General features: G+C 40.4%; 1 protein-coding gene across 1 annotated transcript in view; it reads left to right on the top strand.

Moving 5' to 3' along the window:
- Nucleotides 1-17,113, top strand: part of abcg1 (ATP-binding cassette, sub-family G (WHITE), member 1) — a 391,642-nt gene that overhangs the window by 82,691 nt on the left and 291,838 nt on the right. The gene's annotated exons all lie outside the window — the stretch shown is intronic.

Below are 17,113 nucleotides of genomic sequence, written 5' to 3'. Positions count from 1 at the left end.
TGTGTGTGCTTGCTTTGGCTGGTCTGGCGCTGGCTGGTTGGTGCAGCCTGGACCCAAATGTTGTTGTTGCCATGTGTGGAGCCTGGGCTGCCTACAGAGACCGGACTTTTTCACAGCATATTCAGAGGACGTGTAGCTAGAGGATCGTGAGGAGATGTTTGCTGTATGTCACATATGACTTGACTTGTGACTTGCTTGATTATCACCACAACTAACTTGGGACTTGCTTGAGACTTGAAGGTAAAGACTTGAGACTTGCTTGTGACTTGAAGGCAAAGACTTGAGACTTGCTTGAGACATTTGAAGGTAAAGACTTGAGACTTGCTTGAGACCTGAAGGTAAAGACTTGAGACTTGCTTGTGACTTGCACATGTGTGACTTGGCCCCATGTCTGGTGGGAGACTGTCCTGCTGGGGGGCCACTGCCATTTGGAAAAGCTGTTGCCATGAGGGGACGTACTCGGTGTGCAACAGTATTTGGGTGGGTGGAGTATGTCAAGTGGCATCCACATGAGTGCCAGGACCAAAAGTTTCCTCTCAGAACACTGGACACAACACTGCAATGTTGTTCACTTCAGCCACCAGTGGTTTTAATGTTCTGGCTGATTGGTGTATGACAGCAGTTACAATGATTGTTATCATCGCTTGAAGACTTTCATGGCAACGAGTAAAACAGTCTCGACACAGTACGTACGGCTGAAGTCTGTGAGGACTCAGTCCTCAAGTCCAGAGGGTGGACATTTGGATTGAGCCTTAGGCTGACTTCAGTTGTACATAGTGTGACGAATTTACCGTTATCACGTAAAGTCTGCGAGGGCAGAAACCACAAGCCACTGATGGACAGCCCTCGAGACGTCTGTTTATCTGTCCCTGCAGATCATAAGATATAAATCTTATGTACAGGGTTGTTTTGTGAGTGAACTAAATAAATGTCTGTATAACATGCCATGGAAACGTTCAACTATCGCTGCTGTCATATTCATATATATATATATGTCATATAAGTGGATGAACAGTGCTGAACTCATCTGTCCCTGCAGATAACAAGATGTAAATCCCATGTACAGCCTTTTTTCTGACTGACAAAAAAATGTATCCATACATGTGGATGTAAAACCAGAAATATTCAAACACAGATGTGTGTAAATGAGGACTATAACTCAATAAACTGTGTATCACTGGCATCAGAAACCTTCTTTTGTTGTTTCTGGCCCAATTTTTTTTAAACCCTATTTCACTGCACAGTCTGATACAATAATAAAATGCATTTTCAGTCCCTCTACAGTCCAGACTTCTACATGTCTCTGTATCATCCTGTGGTTGAATATTATGTCTGGACTACACAATTCAAGTAGCATTTTAATCGGCCTAATTATTAATAACTGCTTTCAACATTCATAGGTGGGTTTTTTTAGCAAAAACCCTGTATCATGGATTTGGAGTCCCACTCCAAGACTTCCCGGTGCAAAGTCTGCAAGTGTGGGTAAAGTCCTGACATGTGATTCAGCCACAGTCTGTGCATCAGGCCTCGTGGATGTGAGGTCAAAGACCCAAGCACCAATATTTGAAGACTTTGGAGTGAGTTCAGATTGTCCTGGTGGACTGAAGCTCCGGCTTGTTCCTCCCTCCATCATGGCACTCTGGATTTTACTTTGACTAAAAGTGGACAAAGCCCTTCTTGGCTCTTTCTCAGCACCAACAGGGTTGGTGTCATCATCAAACCAGACGTGTTTTACCTGACCTTGTCTGCAAACAAATCTCCTTATGGCGTGGATACAGAAGTCTGTGTTGGGGGGTCGATGGGGTCAACTCAGACAACAAAGAGGGGTTAGCAAACATACAAGTATAACCGCTTTTTACCACTTCCTCTTGGAGTCTCTGGGTGGCGTCCTCGAAGGGACACCATCTGGGGAAAATCTGGAGGAGTCCTGCTGGGGGGTGACTGGGAGGAACAGCCTGCCTGATCTGAACCCAAGCGCTGTTCTGTTATTGGACTTGTGTGCTAGTCATGGATCGGCCATAATGAACACCATGTTGGAGCACAGAGGGGTTCATAAGTGTACCTGGTACCAGAACACTTTGATATATTTATTATATTTCTTTAAAGGGCCAGTGTGTAAAATGGGTTGAAAACAGTGACATCAGTGGTCAAATTCTAGATTGCAGGGCTCACTCGCTCACCCCTCCTGTCGGGTAAATGACGGTGGCCTCGTAGGGACAAAAAGCCTTGTGCACGAGTTTTTCAGGAGGAGGTCTATCTAGCAACAAGGTGAATGTTTATTTAGAAATCTAATCCATGTTACGATATTGTAATGAATCCCTCACGAGCAGGAGACCAGAGGAGCGTTCGGGAAAAAGGCCCGTTTATTTGAGCACTCCAGAAACTCCGGTAACACTCCAGGGGTAAAGACTCCGTCCCAAACTCTGACTCTTCTGGCGTAACAGACACACTTCATAACTTTACACACATACTCGTTTACCATCCCGAGTGGGGATCCCCCTCTCTGCTCCACCAATCTCCAGCCCGCACACTGACTGACAGCGTAGCCTGTAAACAGAGCTCAGCTGTTTATTTAGCCTAGCAATATCTCCGGACTATAGTAGCTGCAATGGGCGACTTTGAACGCGATTTTGAAGAGTTTCTTGTAGCGGACACAGACCCAGAGCCATACCTGTTTGAGCCGGAGCATACAGATGAGGAACTCCATGTGTTTGATGCTGAGCGGGCGAGAAGAGAGGCTGAATGCACAGAATGGGATTCGGTGCTACTGCTACCATCGTTGGGGAGATATATCATCAGGAGGAAAAGCGCCACAGAGACTGCATCACAAGGAGAGAAGTTGCGTCTTCTTTTCCTCGCAGATGACGGTTCGGGTTCATTCTCTCCTGTTGCGTGGTAAGTGTGGTCCATTCGCAAACTTTATAACTAAAAAACTTTTCACTACTCTCTATCGACGAACTACTAACACTCTGCTGTTTCCTTCTCCTTCTTCCTTCCTTCCGCTGTCTTCGTTGGTTTATTTATACACACAACGCGTTCTCTAACTGGCTGGATTGTCCCTGCCGTACATACATGGCGCAAGATGGCGACCTCTCTAAAGCAAGGTCCTTGCTATATACATATATATATATATATAAAAGCATAATTATAAGGCTACGAAAACCAAAATTTTGTTTTATAGCGATTATACACTTGTATAAACATATTAATGGGTAGAATATTCAGATTCAGATTCAGATTGACAATAAACCATGCCAAATATTACGCACTGGCCCTTTAAGCTCATCTCTCTCCATCACAGATGTAGACACATACACACATTATGTCCATGTCTCTCTCACTTTCTCTGGTGGTTTCACCACACCTCTCAATAATCTGTGTTGGAAGACACGACAGCCTCAGTGGTTTTAGATACGTCCAAAGGACACAGATTACTTGATAGAGAGCAGAACGCCTCAAAGTTTCCACTGATGATGATGATGGTGATGAGATAAAGAAGTCACGTTGTTCAGACCACAGAGAGAATCTGTTGATAAGGTAAGTGTTGTCAGTGTTTGTACGACACTCACAAGGAGACCTCAGAGCAGAATGGCTGCAGTCACAGAGCTCTGCTTCCTGCTGTTTGCTCTCATCAACAACATTCATGCAGAAGAACTCATCACCATCAAGAAAGAAAGGGACTCTTTCACCTTCCACCTCCCAAGGAGGCCAGCTCCTGCCTGATCTCCAGATTTGCTGGTGAGGAGAAGCTTGTCCTGTGGAACACCTCTGACCTCTGGTCCCACAACTCCACAGTACCTGAAGACTTGAAACAACGACTCTCAGTTGTCAGCAGGGAGAATGGTTCTTACATCATCCACAACCTGACCCATTCAGACTCCGGCCTGTACCAAGAGGAGTGTTGGACTGACAGCAAAGTCACATATGAGAGAAACAGCAGTGTCATTATCTGTAACTCAGTGAATGGAGGGCCTTTATGGTTTGTGACACCTGAAGGTTCAGTGGCTGTGCCATGTTCTGGAGCAGCTGACAATCTGGATTTCCTGTGGCTCAAACGTGACTTTAGATATGAACAAGAAATATGGAAGAAAGTTTCTGGGGACAATACGACATCAGTGATGGACGATGCTGGAGGAAGATACCAAGTGGAGAAAAACTCATCAGATCTGCGTGTATTCAACTTCACAACAACACTGAAGACAGAGTTCACCTGTCTGGTGATGAACCAACAGCAGTGTGTTAGCAATCAACGTGTAGAGTTACACCTGTTTCATGAAACAATCTGCAGCTCAGTGGGAGAGACGGCTGTGTTGCCGTGCACTGTCACTGACCTCAGTGATGACCAGCCCCCACTTTGGATTAATGTCACCTCCAACACTGAACTAAACAGCACAACAAACCAGACTGTGCCTTCAGTGGACCAAAACTACTCTCTGGTGTTTTCATCACTGACATTAAATCACACAGGTCGGTATGAATGTAACACCTCTCTCAGTGCGAAAAGGTATTATCTGTTGGTGTGTCCTAAATTTGGTCCTCCTGCTGTCGAGCTCTTCTCAGAGGGAGAAGAAGTCACTCTACAATGCAAAGACTGGGAAAAGGATGAGTGGCCTGTTTGGTTCATCAAGTCGAACCAAACAGAAGGCAGAATCGTTAATATAATACTGAATAAGACCATGAGCAGAGTGAGCATTGGCTCTGAGCGGAGTTTGGTTATCTCTAATGTCTCACTGAAAGACACAGGAGAGTATTGGTGTGCAGTTCTTGACCAAAATGATCAGTGTGTGTCATCAGTGAAAACTGTGTTAATGTACAGAGATCCCTTTGGGATTCACTCCACCTTCTACACAGTGAGATGCTCAGTGCTCAGTGGTCTGCTGGTGATGCTCTGTGTTGTTGTAGTGGCTGTGAATCAGAGGAGCAGGAGAGGAGAGCAGCTTTCAGCTCAGACACACAGTTAATATGCATATGTTCATTTCCTCACTGTCTGTCTGTGACAATGTCAAAAGTGCAAGAGGTGAAATAGAAGATGGGAAAAAAGACAAATGAACACAAAACAATCAGAATAATAATAGAAAGAATGTTGGGAGAAAAAGTTGACAAGTTTACAAGTCAAGCTTTGATCCTGACAGTGCAGATATATATGTATATATGATATATATTGTAGTTAGTTTGTCTTTGTGTTGTTGTGGATCCATGTGATTATAGGGATGACTGCTTTGGGCTGCACCTGACACACAGCAGGGGCTGCTCTGTTATGTCATATTGTTTGGAATATTTTGGAACATTTCACTAATCAATCTTTGAACATTGCTTTCACCTCAGCTGTTGTTTTTGATCATTTGACTGATGTGTATCTTGTGTTATTGTACTGATGTTTGATTTGAAATGATTCTGTGATTCTTTTATTCTATGTGAAGGAATCTGAGTTGCCTTTTATGCATTTATAATTGTTGTATGTTGGGCTGTTGTCAGTGTTATATGATTGTTATTATACCCTGCTCTATATCAATCAATAATCAAGTGTCTCTATAATAAAGGTGAAACATAAACAATCAGACCTGGTACCCACTTTTACTCTTCTGATCATGTAGGCTGTCAGAAATGTGGTTTTCTGATGTCACTAAATAAAGGTCACAGTAAAGTGTGTGCACACATCCAATCCTAATATTGAGGCCAGGTGCAGGAAAGCAGATTGAGTGGAGGAAAAAGCAGAGAATATCAGTCAGCTGGATTCTAGCTCCCAAACTTTGATTTGAACTCAACAGTCATGTTGTGGGGACTGTTGTGTTCAAATGCTCATGTGCTCGTAGCTGCCAAAACATGATGAAGTGTAACCTGAGAGTGACTGTGGTGACGCTGTAATGATGTGGTGGAAGGAGAAAATGATATTAATAATAATGACTTTATTTGTATAGCACAGTTCATACAGCAAGCGAAGCTCAACGTGAGAAAATACAGATAGAAGATGGTATAAGATAAAGTCAATAAGATTCAAATACACACACACACACACACACACACACACACACACACACACACACACACACACACAAAATATAAACACAGTTTGATTCCAATTAAGTAAATGAAAGCTACATAAATACATGTCTAAAAAGATTTTACGGTTTTAAGATTTTGTTTGCAGCTGTCGACTGAATCAGAGTCTGACGTCCTCTGGAAGGCAGTTTCAGAGACGAGGGCCTGAGACACTGAACGCAGCATCACCGTGCCTTTTATTTCTACTACATTTAGTAGACCAGAGGTCGAGGACCTGAAGGATCTACAGGGGAATGTATCTGACCAACATATCAGATTAATAGTCAGGAGCCAGTCCATGAAGAGATTTAAAAAGCAACATTTTAACATGAATTCTAAAATGAACAGGAAGCCAATGAAGAGCCTCTAAAACCAGAGTAATGTGTTCTCCATGTTTAGTCTTGGTGAGTAGACATGCTGCTGCATTTTGGATCATCTACAGTTTGTTTAAAGATTTTTCAGCTTTCCTAAATAAAATTAAATTGAAATTGCTTTTCTTTTGTACCAATGGTTAGAACCTCAGTTTTGTTCCTGTTGAGTTGCAGGAAATTTTGGGACATCCACGTATTAATTTGGCCGATACAGCGAGAAAGTTTTTCAGTTGGGATTTTATCATCTGATGAGAATGAGATATACAGCTGAGTATCGTCAGCATAGGAATGGAAATCAGTGTCATGCTCTCTAATGATATTTCTCAGAGGAAACATGTACAGATTGAAAAGAGTGGGTCCCAGAATGGACCCCTGGGGGACACCACAATGGACCTCAGTTTTAGAAGACAGTGACTCACCCAGGGACACAACATAGTCCCTTCCTGTCAGATAAGACTTGAACCAGGTTAGAACTGAGCCTGAAATGTTCAGATGGGTATGAAGCCGGTTTAGAAGGACGCTATGATTACTGGTGTTGAAAGCTGCCTTTAGGTCAAGAAGGACAAGAACTGAAATCTCTCCTTCAACAAGTTTCATTCTAAGATGGTTTACAGCTTTTACTAGTGCTGTTTCAGTCCTGCGATGGAACAAAAGCCTGACTGAAGAGTCTCTGTGTGTCTGTGAGAATTAGACACACCCCCATGTGTCTGTGGAAAAATCTGCACATCAACTGCATGACAACTGTTGTCAGGTGAAGAGTGTGAGCATGTGAAGGCAGGAGCAGAGAGCAGCACAGATAGTAGAAGAGACTGATCTGAGAACAGCACCATGCACCTGTTTGGAACAAACTAGGATATTCTGCAATGGAACCAGTTTCTCTTCAGTCTCACGTGACTCTTCAAACATGGACACTCTTGTTTCCAAGCAATAAATCATCCTTTGGAATCTGACTGTTTCATTCCTGTTTATCTCCCCCTAACTAGACGTGACAGGTTTTCTGTGTGTCACCACAAGTCAACATTAACATCCATCTTGTCAGGACAGAGATCCAAAAACACAACGCAGGCCAACCAACTGGAACAGATAACAGACAGGAAACAGGTGACAGATGCTAGAAAGCAAAGGCATGAGGCACATGGTGACAAAGTGACAAGGAGTGTGTGGAAAAGGGCCGCTTAGAAACTGCAGGGCCGATGAGGGAAAGTGGAAACAGGTGTGTAGGTGGGAGGGGACATCAGGTGAGCAGGACTGGAAAGACAGTCTGAGGACATGTTGCATTGCAGGTCCCACAGTCTGTGTCTCCATCTGCTGGTTGAATTGTAGAACTGACGCTGACACAGGACTTTTTAAAAGCCTTTTAGTTTGTGACATTTTCACCTGATTTAACCATGAAAAGCTTCACTGAGATTAAAGATCTGCTTTGCAAGATTGTCCTGGACGAGGAAGACAATAAAGGCTTGTTGTGTCCAAATCAACCAGTGTGTTCTGGTTTTCTTTGAATGGGAACTTGTACAGAGGTCTGATTGATTGATTGATTGATTGATTGATTGATTGATTGATTGATTGATTGATTGATTGATGTTTCAAAACCAAAACAGTTTGATATAAATGGGATTCATACATGTGAGTGAAATGAAATGAGATTTACAGTTACCTGGGAACATTTCAAATGGCACAGATGGAACCCAAATGATTGGGTCTGAACACGCCTCGACTAAAACCTCTCTAACTTTGCTCTGCTTCACTTTCTCAGCATCAGTCTTGACACAGGTAATGATCAGATGTTGTGATGTGGTTTGCTCGAGGTTTGAGGCTGCAGCTCCATCATTGTGACACACTAACATCTATACTGATGCTTCCACCCCTGCAGAAATCTCACAGGTGTTACCTTCATCATCATACAAAGACTCTTCATATAGACCTTGGAGTTGCACACATTCATTTTGGAGCAGAGGCCTGAGCCACAGTTTAAAGGGCAAATCAGATTTTATTTACCAATGCATCTGTATTGAGAGATTCAGGTGGTTTAAGACGTAGTTACCTGTGATGTTGTTTTATTCCTGAGTGCATTAAAGTGACAGAGAGTGTGTTTCATTGCTTATCAAATCAACTTTTAATTTCTAAGAGGAGAATTGTGACATTTCATCTTGCAAAATTTACACAATTTCACATTAAGGGTTAAAAAAAACACTTAAAACATCAACCCATTAACTGACCCATTAATTAACTGAACTGAAACAAATCTGGTCCTTTAAGGTACAAATTAAAGTGTAATTACCTGTGATGTTATTCTGCACATTTGAATGAGTTTACACTTTAAAAATACTCAAATGTATTTGTAATAAAGATGATTTGTTTTTCATTTTATTTTATCCATTAAAACGTATCCCTTTTAACTGACAGCCTGCAGATGATGCATTAAAGTCTTCATAAGGCAGGTTTACTGTATAATATGTCATACAGGTGAAGGTCACATGATCAGCTCCTCTATCAGCTGCAGAGTCAGCTGATCAGTCTGCAGTCTACAAACACACAAACATTTCAAGTCAGAACAAAAGCATTGAAAAAATAGTTTTAAAAATGCCCATCAAGCTAGCTAACTTAGCAAACTTAGAAATGTATTTATGGATGAAATAAGCTGACAGCTGCTGTGAAGCCCCACACATGTGGATCAGTCCTCTGTATTAGTCTGTTGATTGAAATATTAAGGTCACCTGTCAAAGTCCTGAGAGCTCAGCTGGTAGAGAAGCTGCTCCTCAGTCTGAGGGTTAATGGGTTCAAATCCCATCTGTGCTCTTTGTGTTTTCCTTCTGCCAACAAGCTGAACCAGGATCAGTGTGTTTCATAAAGACATTCAGAGCTGATCAGAGCCTGAATTCATCCAAACATGTCAGAGGAAATCAGTCCCAACTGGACAGAAGCTGTCAGAGTGAGACATGTTTGGTTCTTCTGTTGGGACTGAAGTACAGCCAAAGTCACCAATCATGTCTGTGTCCACCACACTGGTCCGACATGGGCTGAGACACACATGCATTGGTCCACAGGGGGCGACTGGAACAAACCACAGAAAATACACTGTGGGCCCTGCACCACATGAGCAGCATCAGGCTGCACCAATGTCCACAAAATCCCCAGAAAACTCACTCAGCAGCTGAAATAGGAACAAAAAGCTGTTGTGGTCTCTTCATGGGCTAAATGTGCCTCAGACAGTGAGAGTTAAATGTAAAGCAGGCGAAGAGTGAAGGAGAGGACATGCAGAGAGGGATGAGACGACCTTCACACTGTCGTCACTCTCTGTCTGCTGTTTGTTATTGGACTTGTGTGCTAGTCATGGATCGGCCATAATGAACACCATGTTGGAGCACAGAGAGGTTCATAAGTGTACCTGGTACCAGAACACTTTGATATATTTATTATATTTCTTTAAGCTCATCTCTCTCTCCATCACAGATGTAGACACATACACACATTATGTCCATGTCTCTCTCACACACTTGTCTCTGGTGGTTTCACCACATCTCTCAATAATCTGTGTTGGAAGACACGACAGCCTCAGTGGTTTTAGATATGTCCAAAGGACACAGATTACTTGATAGAGAGCAGAACGCCTCAAAGTTTCCACTGATGATGATGATGGTGATGAGATAAAGAAGTCACGTTGTTCAGACCACAGAGAGAATCTGTTGATAAGGTGAGTGGTGTCAGTGTTTGTACCACACTCACAAGGAGACCTCAGAGCAGAATGGCTGCAGTCACAGAGCTCTGCTTCCTGCTGTTTGCGCTCATCAACAACATTCATGCAGAAGAACTCATCACCATCAAGAAAGAAGGGCACTCTTACACCTTCCACCTCCCCAAGGAGGCCAGCTCCTGCCTAATCTCCAGATTTGTTGGTGAGGAGAAGCTTGTCCTGTGGAACACCTCTGACCTCTGGTCCCACAACTCCACAGTACCTGAAGACTTGAAACAACGACTCTCAGTTGTCAGCAGGAAGAATATTTCTTCTTACATCATCCACAACCTGACCCATTCAGACTCCGGCCTGTACCAAGAGCAGTGTTGGACTGACGGCAAAGTCACATATGAGAGAAACAGCAGTGTCATTATCTGTAGCTCAGTGAATCAAAGGCCTTTTCGGTTTGTGATACCTGGAGAAACAGTGGACGTGCCATGTTCTGGAGCAGCTGACAATCTGGATTTCCTGTGGCTCAAACGTCACTTTAGATATGAACAAGAAATATGGAAGAAAGTTTCTGGGGACAATACGACATCAGTGATGGACGATGATGGAGGAAGATACCAAGTGGAGAAAAACTCATCAGCTCTGCGTGTATTCAACTTCACAACAACAGTCATTACAGAGTTCACCTGTCTGCTGATGAACCAACAGCAGTGTGTTAGCAGTGAACGTGTAGAGTTAGACCTGTTATATGAAACAATCTACAGCTCAGTGGGAGAGACGGCTGTGTTGCCGTGCACTGTCACTGACCTCAGTGATGACCAGCCCCCACGTTGGATTAATGTCAGCTCCAACACTGAACTAAACAACACAACAAACCAGACTGTGCCTTCAGTGGACCAAAACTACTCTCTGGTGTTTTCATCACTGACATTAAATCACACAGGTCGGTATGAATGTAACACCTCTCTCAGTGCGAAAAGGTATTATCTGTTGGTGTGTCCCAAATTTGGTCCTCCTGCTGTCGAGCTCTTCTCAGAGGGAGAAGAAGTCACTCTACAATGCAAAGATTTGAAGAAGGTGGCCTGTTTGGTTCATCAAGTCAAACCAAACAGAAGGCAGAATTGTTCGTATGTTTAATCACACCATGAGCAGAGTGAGCATTGGCTCTGAGCGGAGTTTGGTTATCTCTAATGTCTCACTGAAAGACACAGGAGAGTATTGGTGTGCAGTTCGTGACCGAAACCTCAGTGTGTGTCATCAGTGAAAACTGTGTTATTGTACAGAGATCCCTTTGGGATTCACTCCACCTTCTACACAGTGAGATGCTCAGTGCTCAGTGGTCTGCTGGTGATGCTCTGTATTGTTGTAGTGGCTGTGAATCAGAGGAGCAGGAGAGGAGAGCAGCTTTCAGCTCAGACACACAGTTAATATGCATATGTTCATTTCCTCACTGTCTGTCTGTGACAATGTCAAAAGTACAAGAGGTGAAATAGAAGATGGGAAAAAAGACAAATGAACACAAAACAATCAGAATAATAATAGAAAGAATGTTGGGAGAAAAAGTTGACAAGTTTACAAGTCAAGCTTTGATCCTGACAGGTGCAGATATATATGTATATATGATATATATTGTAGTTAGTTTGTCTTTGTGTTGTTGTGGATCCATGTGATTATAGGGATGACTGCTTTGGGCTGCACCTGACACACAGCAGGGGCTGCTCTGTTATGTCATATTGTTTGGAATATTTTGGAACATTTCACTAATCAATCTTTGAACATTGCTTTCACCTCAGCTGTTGTTTTTGATCATTTGACTGATGTGTATCTTGTGTTATTGTACTGATGTTTGATTTGAAATGATTCTGTGATTCTTTTATTCTATGTGAAGGAATCTGAGTTGCCTTTTATGCATTTATAATTGTTGTATGTTGGGCTGTTGTCAGTGTTATATGATTGTTATTATACCCTGCTCTATATCAATCAATAATCAAGTGTCTCTATAATAAAGGTGAAACATAAACAATCAGACCTGCTACCCACTTTTTACTGTTGTGATTGTGATTTGAATGAGTAGAGACAACATATCTGTTGGTGTGTAAAATGGATCTTATATTGTATTTGAGATACAATGAAATGCTAAGGTCAGCTATGACAGTAAATTACAGGAAAATTACCAATAGAAAATTGGAAAAATAATGAGAATGTTTCACATTTGAAATTATTTGCTGTGAAATGATGGCTAAAAGCACCATGACCATGTGCACGACAGCAGCATGAAGACACTAAAGGCAGAGACAGTGTGTGAGGGCTGCTGAGAACACATTACGACAAAATATGTCACAAGCATGTCAGAGATATATTTGGGTGCTGAGTCACAGAGTGATTTATACACAAGCAGCAGGATTTTGAAATCAGTTCTCTGAGTGACAGGTAACCAGTGTAAGGATTTCAGAACTGGAGTAATGTGGTCATATTTCCTAGTTTTTTGTCAGGACCTGAGCAGCAGCATTGTGAACAAGCTGAAGTTGCTCAACAGCTCATTTTAAAACTCCTACAAACAGACCACTACAGCAATCTAATCCACTGGAAATAAAGGTGTGGTTGAGCCTTTCAAGGTCTCACTTTGACATTATTCCTCTAACAGTGTTTTTAAATGGTAGCAGGCAGGTGATGTTACAGATTTGATGTGGCTGTGGAAGTTAAATGTGAGTCCAGGATAACACCAAGGTTTATTCTGTGACTCTTAGTTATAAGAGAGAGGGCCTCAAGGTAGAGCTGACACTCTGTCTTTCTGCCAGTGGCCCAAAGACAGTGATGTCCATCTTACAGTGCTACTTGATGGTTTGTGAACCCTCTAAACATGGTCATTGCTTTCTAAAAAAAAAAAATTAAAACAACCTTATGACATGAACATCCAAATCCCAATTTGTAAAGCAAACCATCCAAATAAGGAAAATGCAGAAAAAAGACATATACTTTATTTTTTTATAAACAAAAGTAATTTATCTCTCAAAAAACTGAAAATCTGCCAGATGCAAAAGTATATGAACCCTTTCAGTTGGTATTTTGTGGCACCTCCTTTTGCAGTCATTACTTCAACCAAACATCGTCTGTAACCACAAACCAATGTCTCACATTTGCTGTTGGGGATTTTTGCCCACTCCTCCTTCCAGAACTCAGCCAGTTGAGAGAGGTTGGAGGGACATCTGGCATGTACTGCCCGCCTCAGATCTTGCCACAGCATTTCTATGGGATTGAGGTCCAGACTTTGACCGGGCCAATCCAGAGTGTGAATCTTCTTTCTCTTCAGCCATTCCTTGGTAGTTTTACTGGAATGCTTTGAGTTGTTGTCCTGTTGCATAATCCATTTCTGTCCCAGCTTCAACTCCCTGATTGATGGCAGGAGACTCTGGTCAAGAAATTGTTGATAGGCCTGGGATTTCATGGTTCCCTGGATAATTTGGAGTTGTCCTGGTCCGGAGGTGGAAAAGCAGGCCCAGGCCTTAACATTTCCACCACCATGCTTCACTGTTGGGAGGAGCTTCTTGTCTTGATATGCAGTGTTTACTTTTCTCCAAACATGGCGCCTGTGATTGTGGCCAAATAATTCAATTTTGGACTCATCTGTCCAGAGAATGGACTTCCAGAAGGCTTCTGGTTTGTCCAAGTGCTCTCTGGCAAAGTTTAAACATGCAACCGTCCACTTCTGGGCAGAGTTGTGGTCATGCTGAGTGCCCTCCATTTGTAAATGATTTGTCTTACAGTGGATGGATGGAGCTGACTCTTTTGGAGATGGTCTTGTGGCTTTCCCCAGACTGATGGGCTGTCACCATCTTCTTCCTGATGTCCTCGGATGTCTCCTTTCCTCCTGGCATTGTTGATCTGTGTGTCTTACGCCTTGGTATGTAAGTGGTTTGGTTGGTTTCTCTCTCTTTAATCACAGCTGCCCAAAACCTTTCCTAGGATGTCTCATTTGATTGGTCTGCCTAACTGATTACTTAAGCACCCACATGTGTTTCACCTGAGTCTATTACCCTCTTGACTTTACCAATGCAGCTGTGGTTCACTTACTTTTGCACATACATACATACATTGCTTTAAGATGCAGATTAATCAAAAGCATGTCAAATACTGTAGCAGATATAATGGAATGTCTAACAGTTGAAATGTCTGTCGAGAAATTCAAAAATATAGTTATTAACTATGTTTATCGGAGGCCTGGATCCTGTGTGGATACGTTCAATGAACACCTAGCCAATATATTTGGAAATCTGAATAATAATAAGATTCAAATTGTATGTGGAAATATAAATATTGACCTATTAACCCCACATGGAAACACAAAACAACAGACTTCATCAATTTTATGTAAAGCAGCAGTCTATTTCCTGTAATCTTAAAGCCAAGCAGAATAACAATAGACACTCTCACACTGATAGACAACATATTTACAAATACACTTGAAACTGAAATAACTGCCGGGTTATACTAATAAATGACATAACTGATCACCTTCCTGTCTTTGCAATTTTCATCATTTTTCACCATTTTTTCAAGACAAAAAAAGAAAGTAGTATTAATACTTGTGTTAGTTCGACACACGCCAGAAGTGGCCGCTGCCCTCAAGATGGATCTTAGGAACCAAACTTGGAGTGAGGTCTATGCTAATGATGATCCAAATAAATCATATGATGCCTTTCTAATCACACTACTTGAATTGTATGATAAACATTGCCCTGTAAAAAGTTAAGTATGAAAAATAATGATATAAAAAAGCCTTGGATTACTAAGGGAATTGAGAATGCATGAAAAAGAAAAATATACTATATAAATTGTTTTTAAAACACAGAACTAAAGATGCAGAAAATAGATATAAGACATATAAAAATAAATTAATAAGTATAATTAGGGCAAATAAAAAGAATCATTACCATAAATGATTAGAACAGTACAGGAGTAATGTTCAAGGAACGTGGAGAGTAATCAATAGCATAATGAAAAAGTGCTCTGAAAAAGCACAATATCCAAACTACTGTCTAAAAGACAAAACAATTATAGATTAAACAAAGGAAATCGCTGATGAATTCAATATGTATTTTACCAATGTTGGACCTAACCTCGCAAAAGAGATTGTGGAACCGAGAGATAAGGGTGGCTTGGATGAAACTATAATCAGACAAAATACTTATTCTATTTTTATTAATAGGGTAATTGAAGAGGACATAATCGATATTGTTCATAAATTCAAGAACAAAAGTCCACTGACTGGATGGGTTTTGATATGACATTTGTCAAAAATATAATAGAATGTATTGTAACTCCACTGACACACATCTGCAACCAATCCTTTCTAACCAGTATCTTCCCTACTAAAATGAAAACTGGTAAAATCATTCCCATCTTTAAAAGTGGAGACAGACATCAATTTTCCAACTATAGACCAATCTCTCTGCTCTCACAATTCTCAAAGATTCTGGAAAAATTGTTCATACACAGGCTCAATAAATTTCTAAATAAACACAATATACTGAATGACCATCAGTATGGTTTTAGGTCTAATAGGTCTACCTCGATGGCAGTGACCGAACTGGTAGAAGAAATCTCAACTGCAGCCGATAATAAAGAGTTTAAAGTAGGGGTGTTCATTGACTTAAAAAAAGCCTTTGACACCATCGACCACAGGCTTTGATGAATAAAATGGAGAGATATGGTTTCAGAGGAATAGCCTATACATGGCTACAAAGCTATCTGGAAGACAGATTCCAATATGTACATCTGAACAATGAAAATTCTAATTTATTAAAAGTTATATATGGTGTTCCACAAGGATCTGTGCTGGTTCCCATATTGTTTATTTTGTATATAAATGATATTTGTGATGTGTCAAAACTGTTAAAATTTGTGTTGTTTGCCGACGATACCAGTATATATTGCTCTGGTAAACATTTGGAACAGCTTTTAAGTGCAGTGGAAAAGAGTTGAAAGTTCTTAAAATTTGGTTTGATATCAACAAATTACCACTGAATTTAACTAAAACTAAATTTATAATCTTTGGTACTCGAAAAGTAAATTGTGAAGTTAAACTCAAAGTTAATGATGTCGAAATTGAACGAGTGTGTGAAAATAAATTCTTGAGCATGATAATTGATGATAAACTCAATTGGAAAACACAAATAAATAATATTAAATCTAATTTGTCCAAAATCATTGCAATTCTATACAAGATGAAAGAAATTTTAAATCAGAAATCCACCTACATGCTATATTGTTCACTCATTGTCCCATACATCACGTATTGGGTGGAGATATTGGCATAACAAACACTGATCCAATAATTAAATTCCAAAAGAGAGCCATAAGAATTGTAAATCACTCAAAGTATTGCGACAACTCAAAGTACACATCAAATAAAATTTCTCCAAACACGTTTCTTGTTATTTTAGGTAGTTATTATCACGCTAATGTATGTTCAAGTGTTCATTTCCCCCGATAAGTTGGTTTTAATTCGTTATTTGAGTCTATAAACACAGTCTGACCATCTCGAGCTTTTATTTTGGTACTTCCGGTGACCGGCAGTGTGAATTTGCATATTAGCTAAATATTTAGTTTCACCCGGAACATTTAGACTTAACATTTAACATTTAGATTTATATTTAGCATTTAGATTTAACATTTATATTTATATTTATATTTAGATTTAGATTTAACATTTAGGTTTATATTTATATTTAGCATTTAGATTTAACATTTAGATTTAGATTTAGATTTAACATTTAGATTTAGATTTAGCATTTAGATTTAACATTTAGATTTAACATTTAGATTTAGATTTAGTATTTAGATTTAGATTTAATATTTAGATGTAGATTTAACATTTAGATTTAGATTTAATATTTAGATTTAGATTTAGCATTTAGATTTAACATTTAGATTTAGATTTAGTATTTAGATTTAGATTTAATATTTAGATTTAGATTTAGCATTTAGATTTAGATTTAACATTTAGATTTAGATTTAGTAT

The sequence above is a fragment of the Epinephelus fuscoguttatus genome, linkage group LG5 (assembly GCF_011397635.1).
Source record: "Epinephelus fuscoguttatus linkage group LG5, E.fuscoguttatus.final_Chr_v1".
Lineage (NCBI taxonomy): Eukaryota > Metazoa > Chordata > Actinopteri > Perciformes > Serranidae > Epinephelus > Epinephelus fuscoguttatus.
This window is presented reverse-complemented; position numbering and strand designations above follow the sequence as displayed.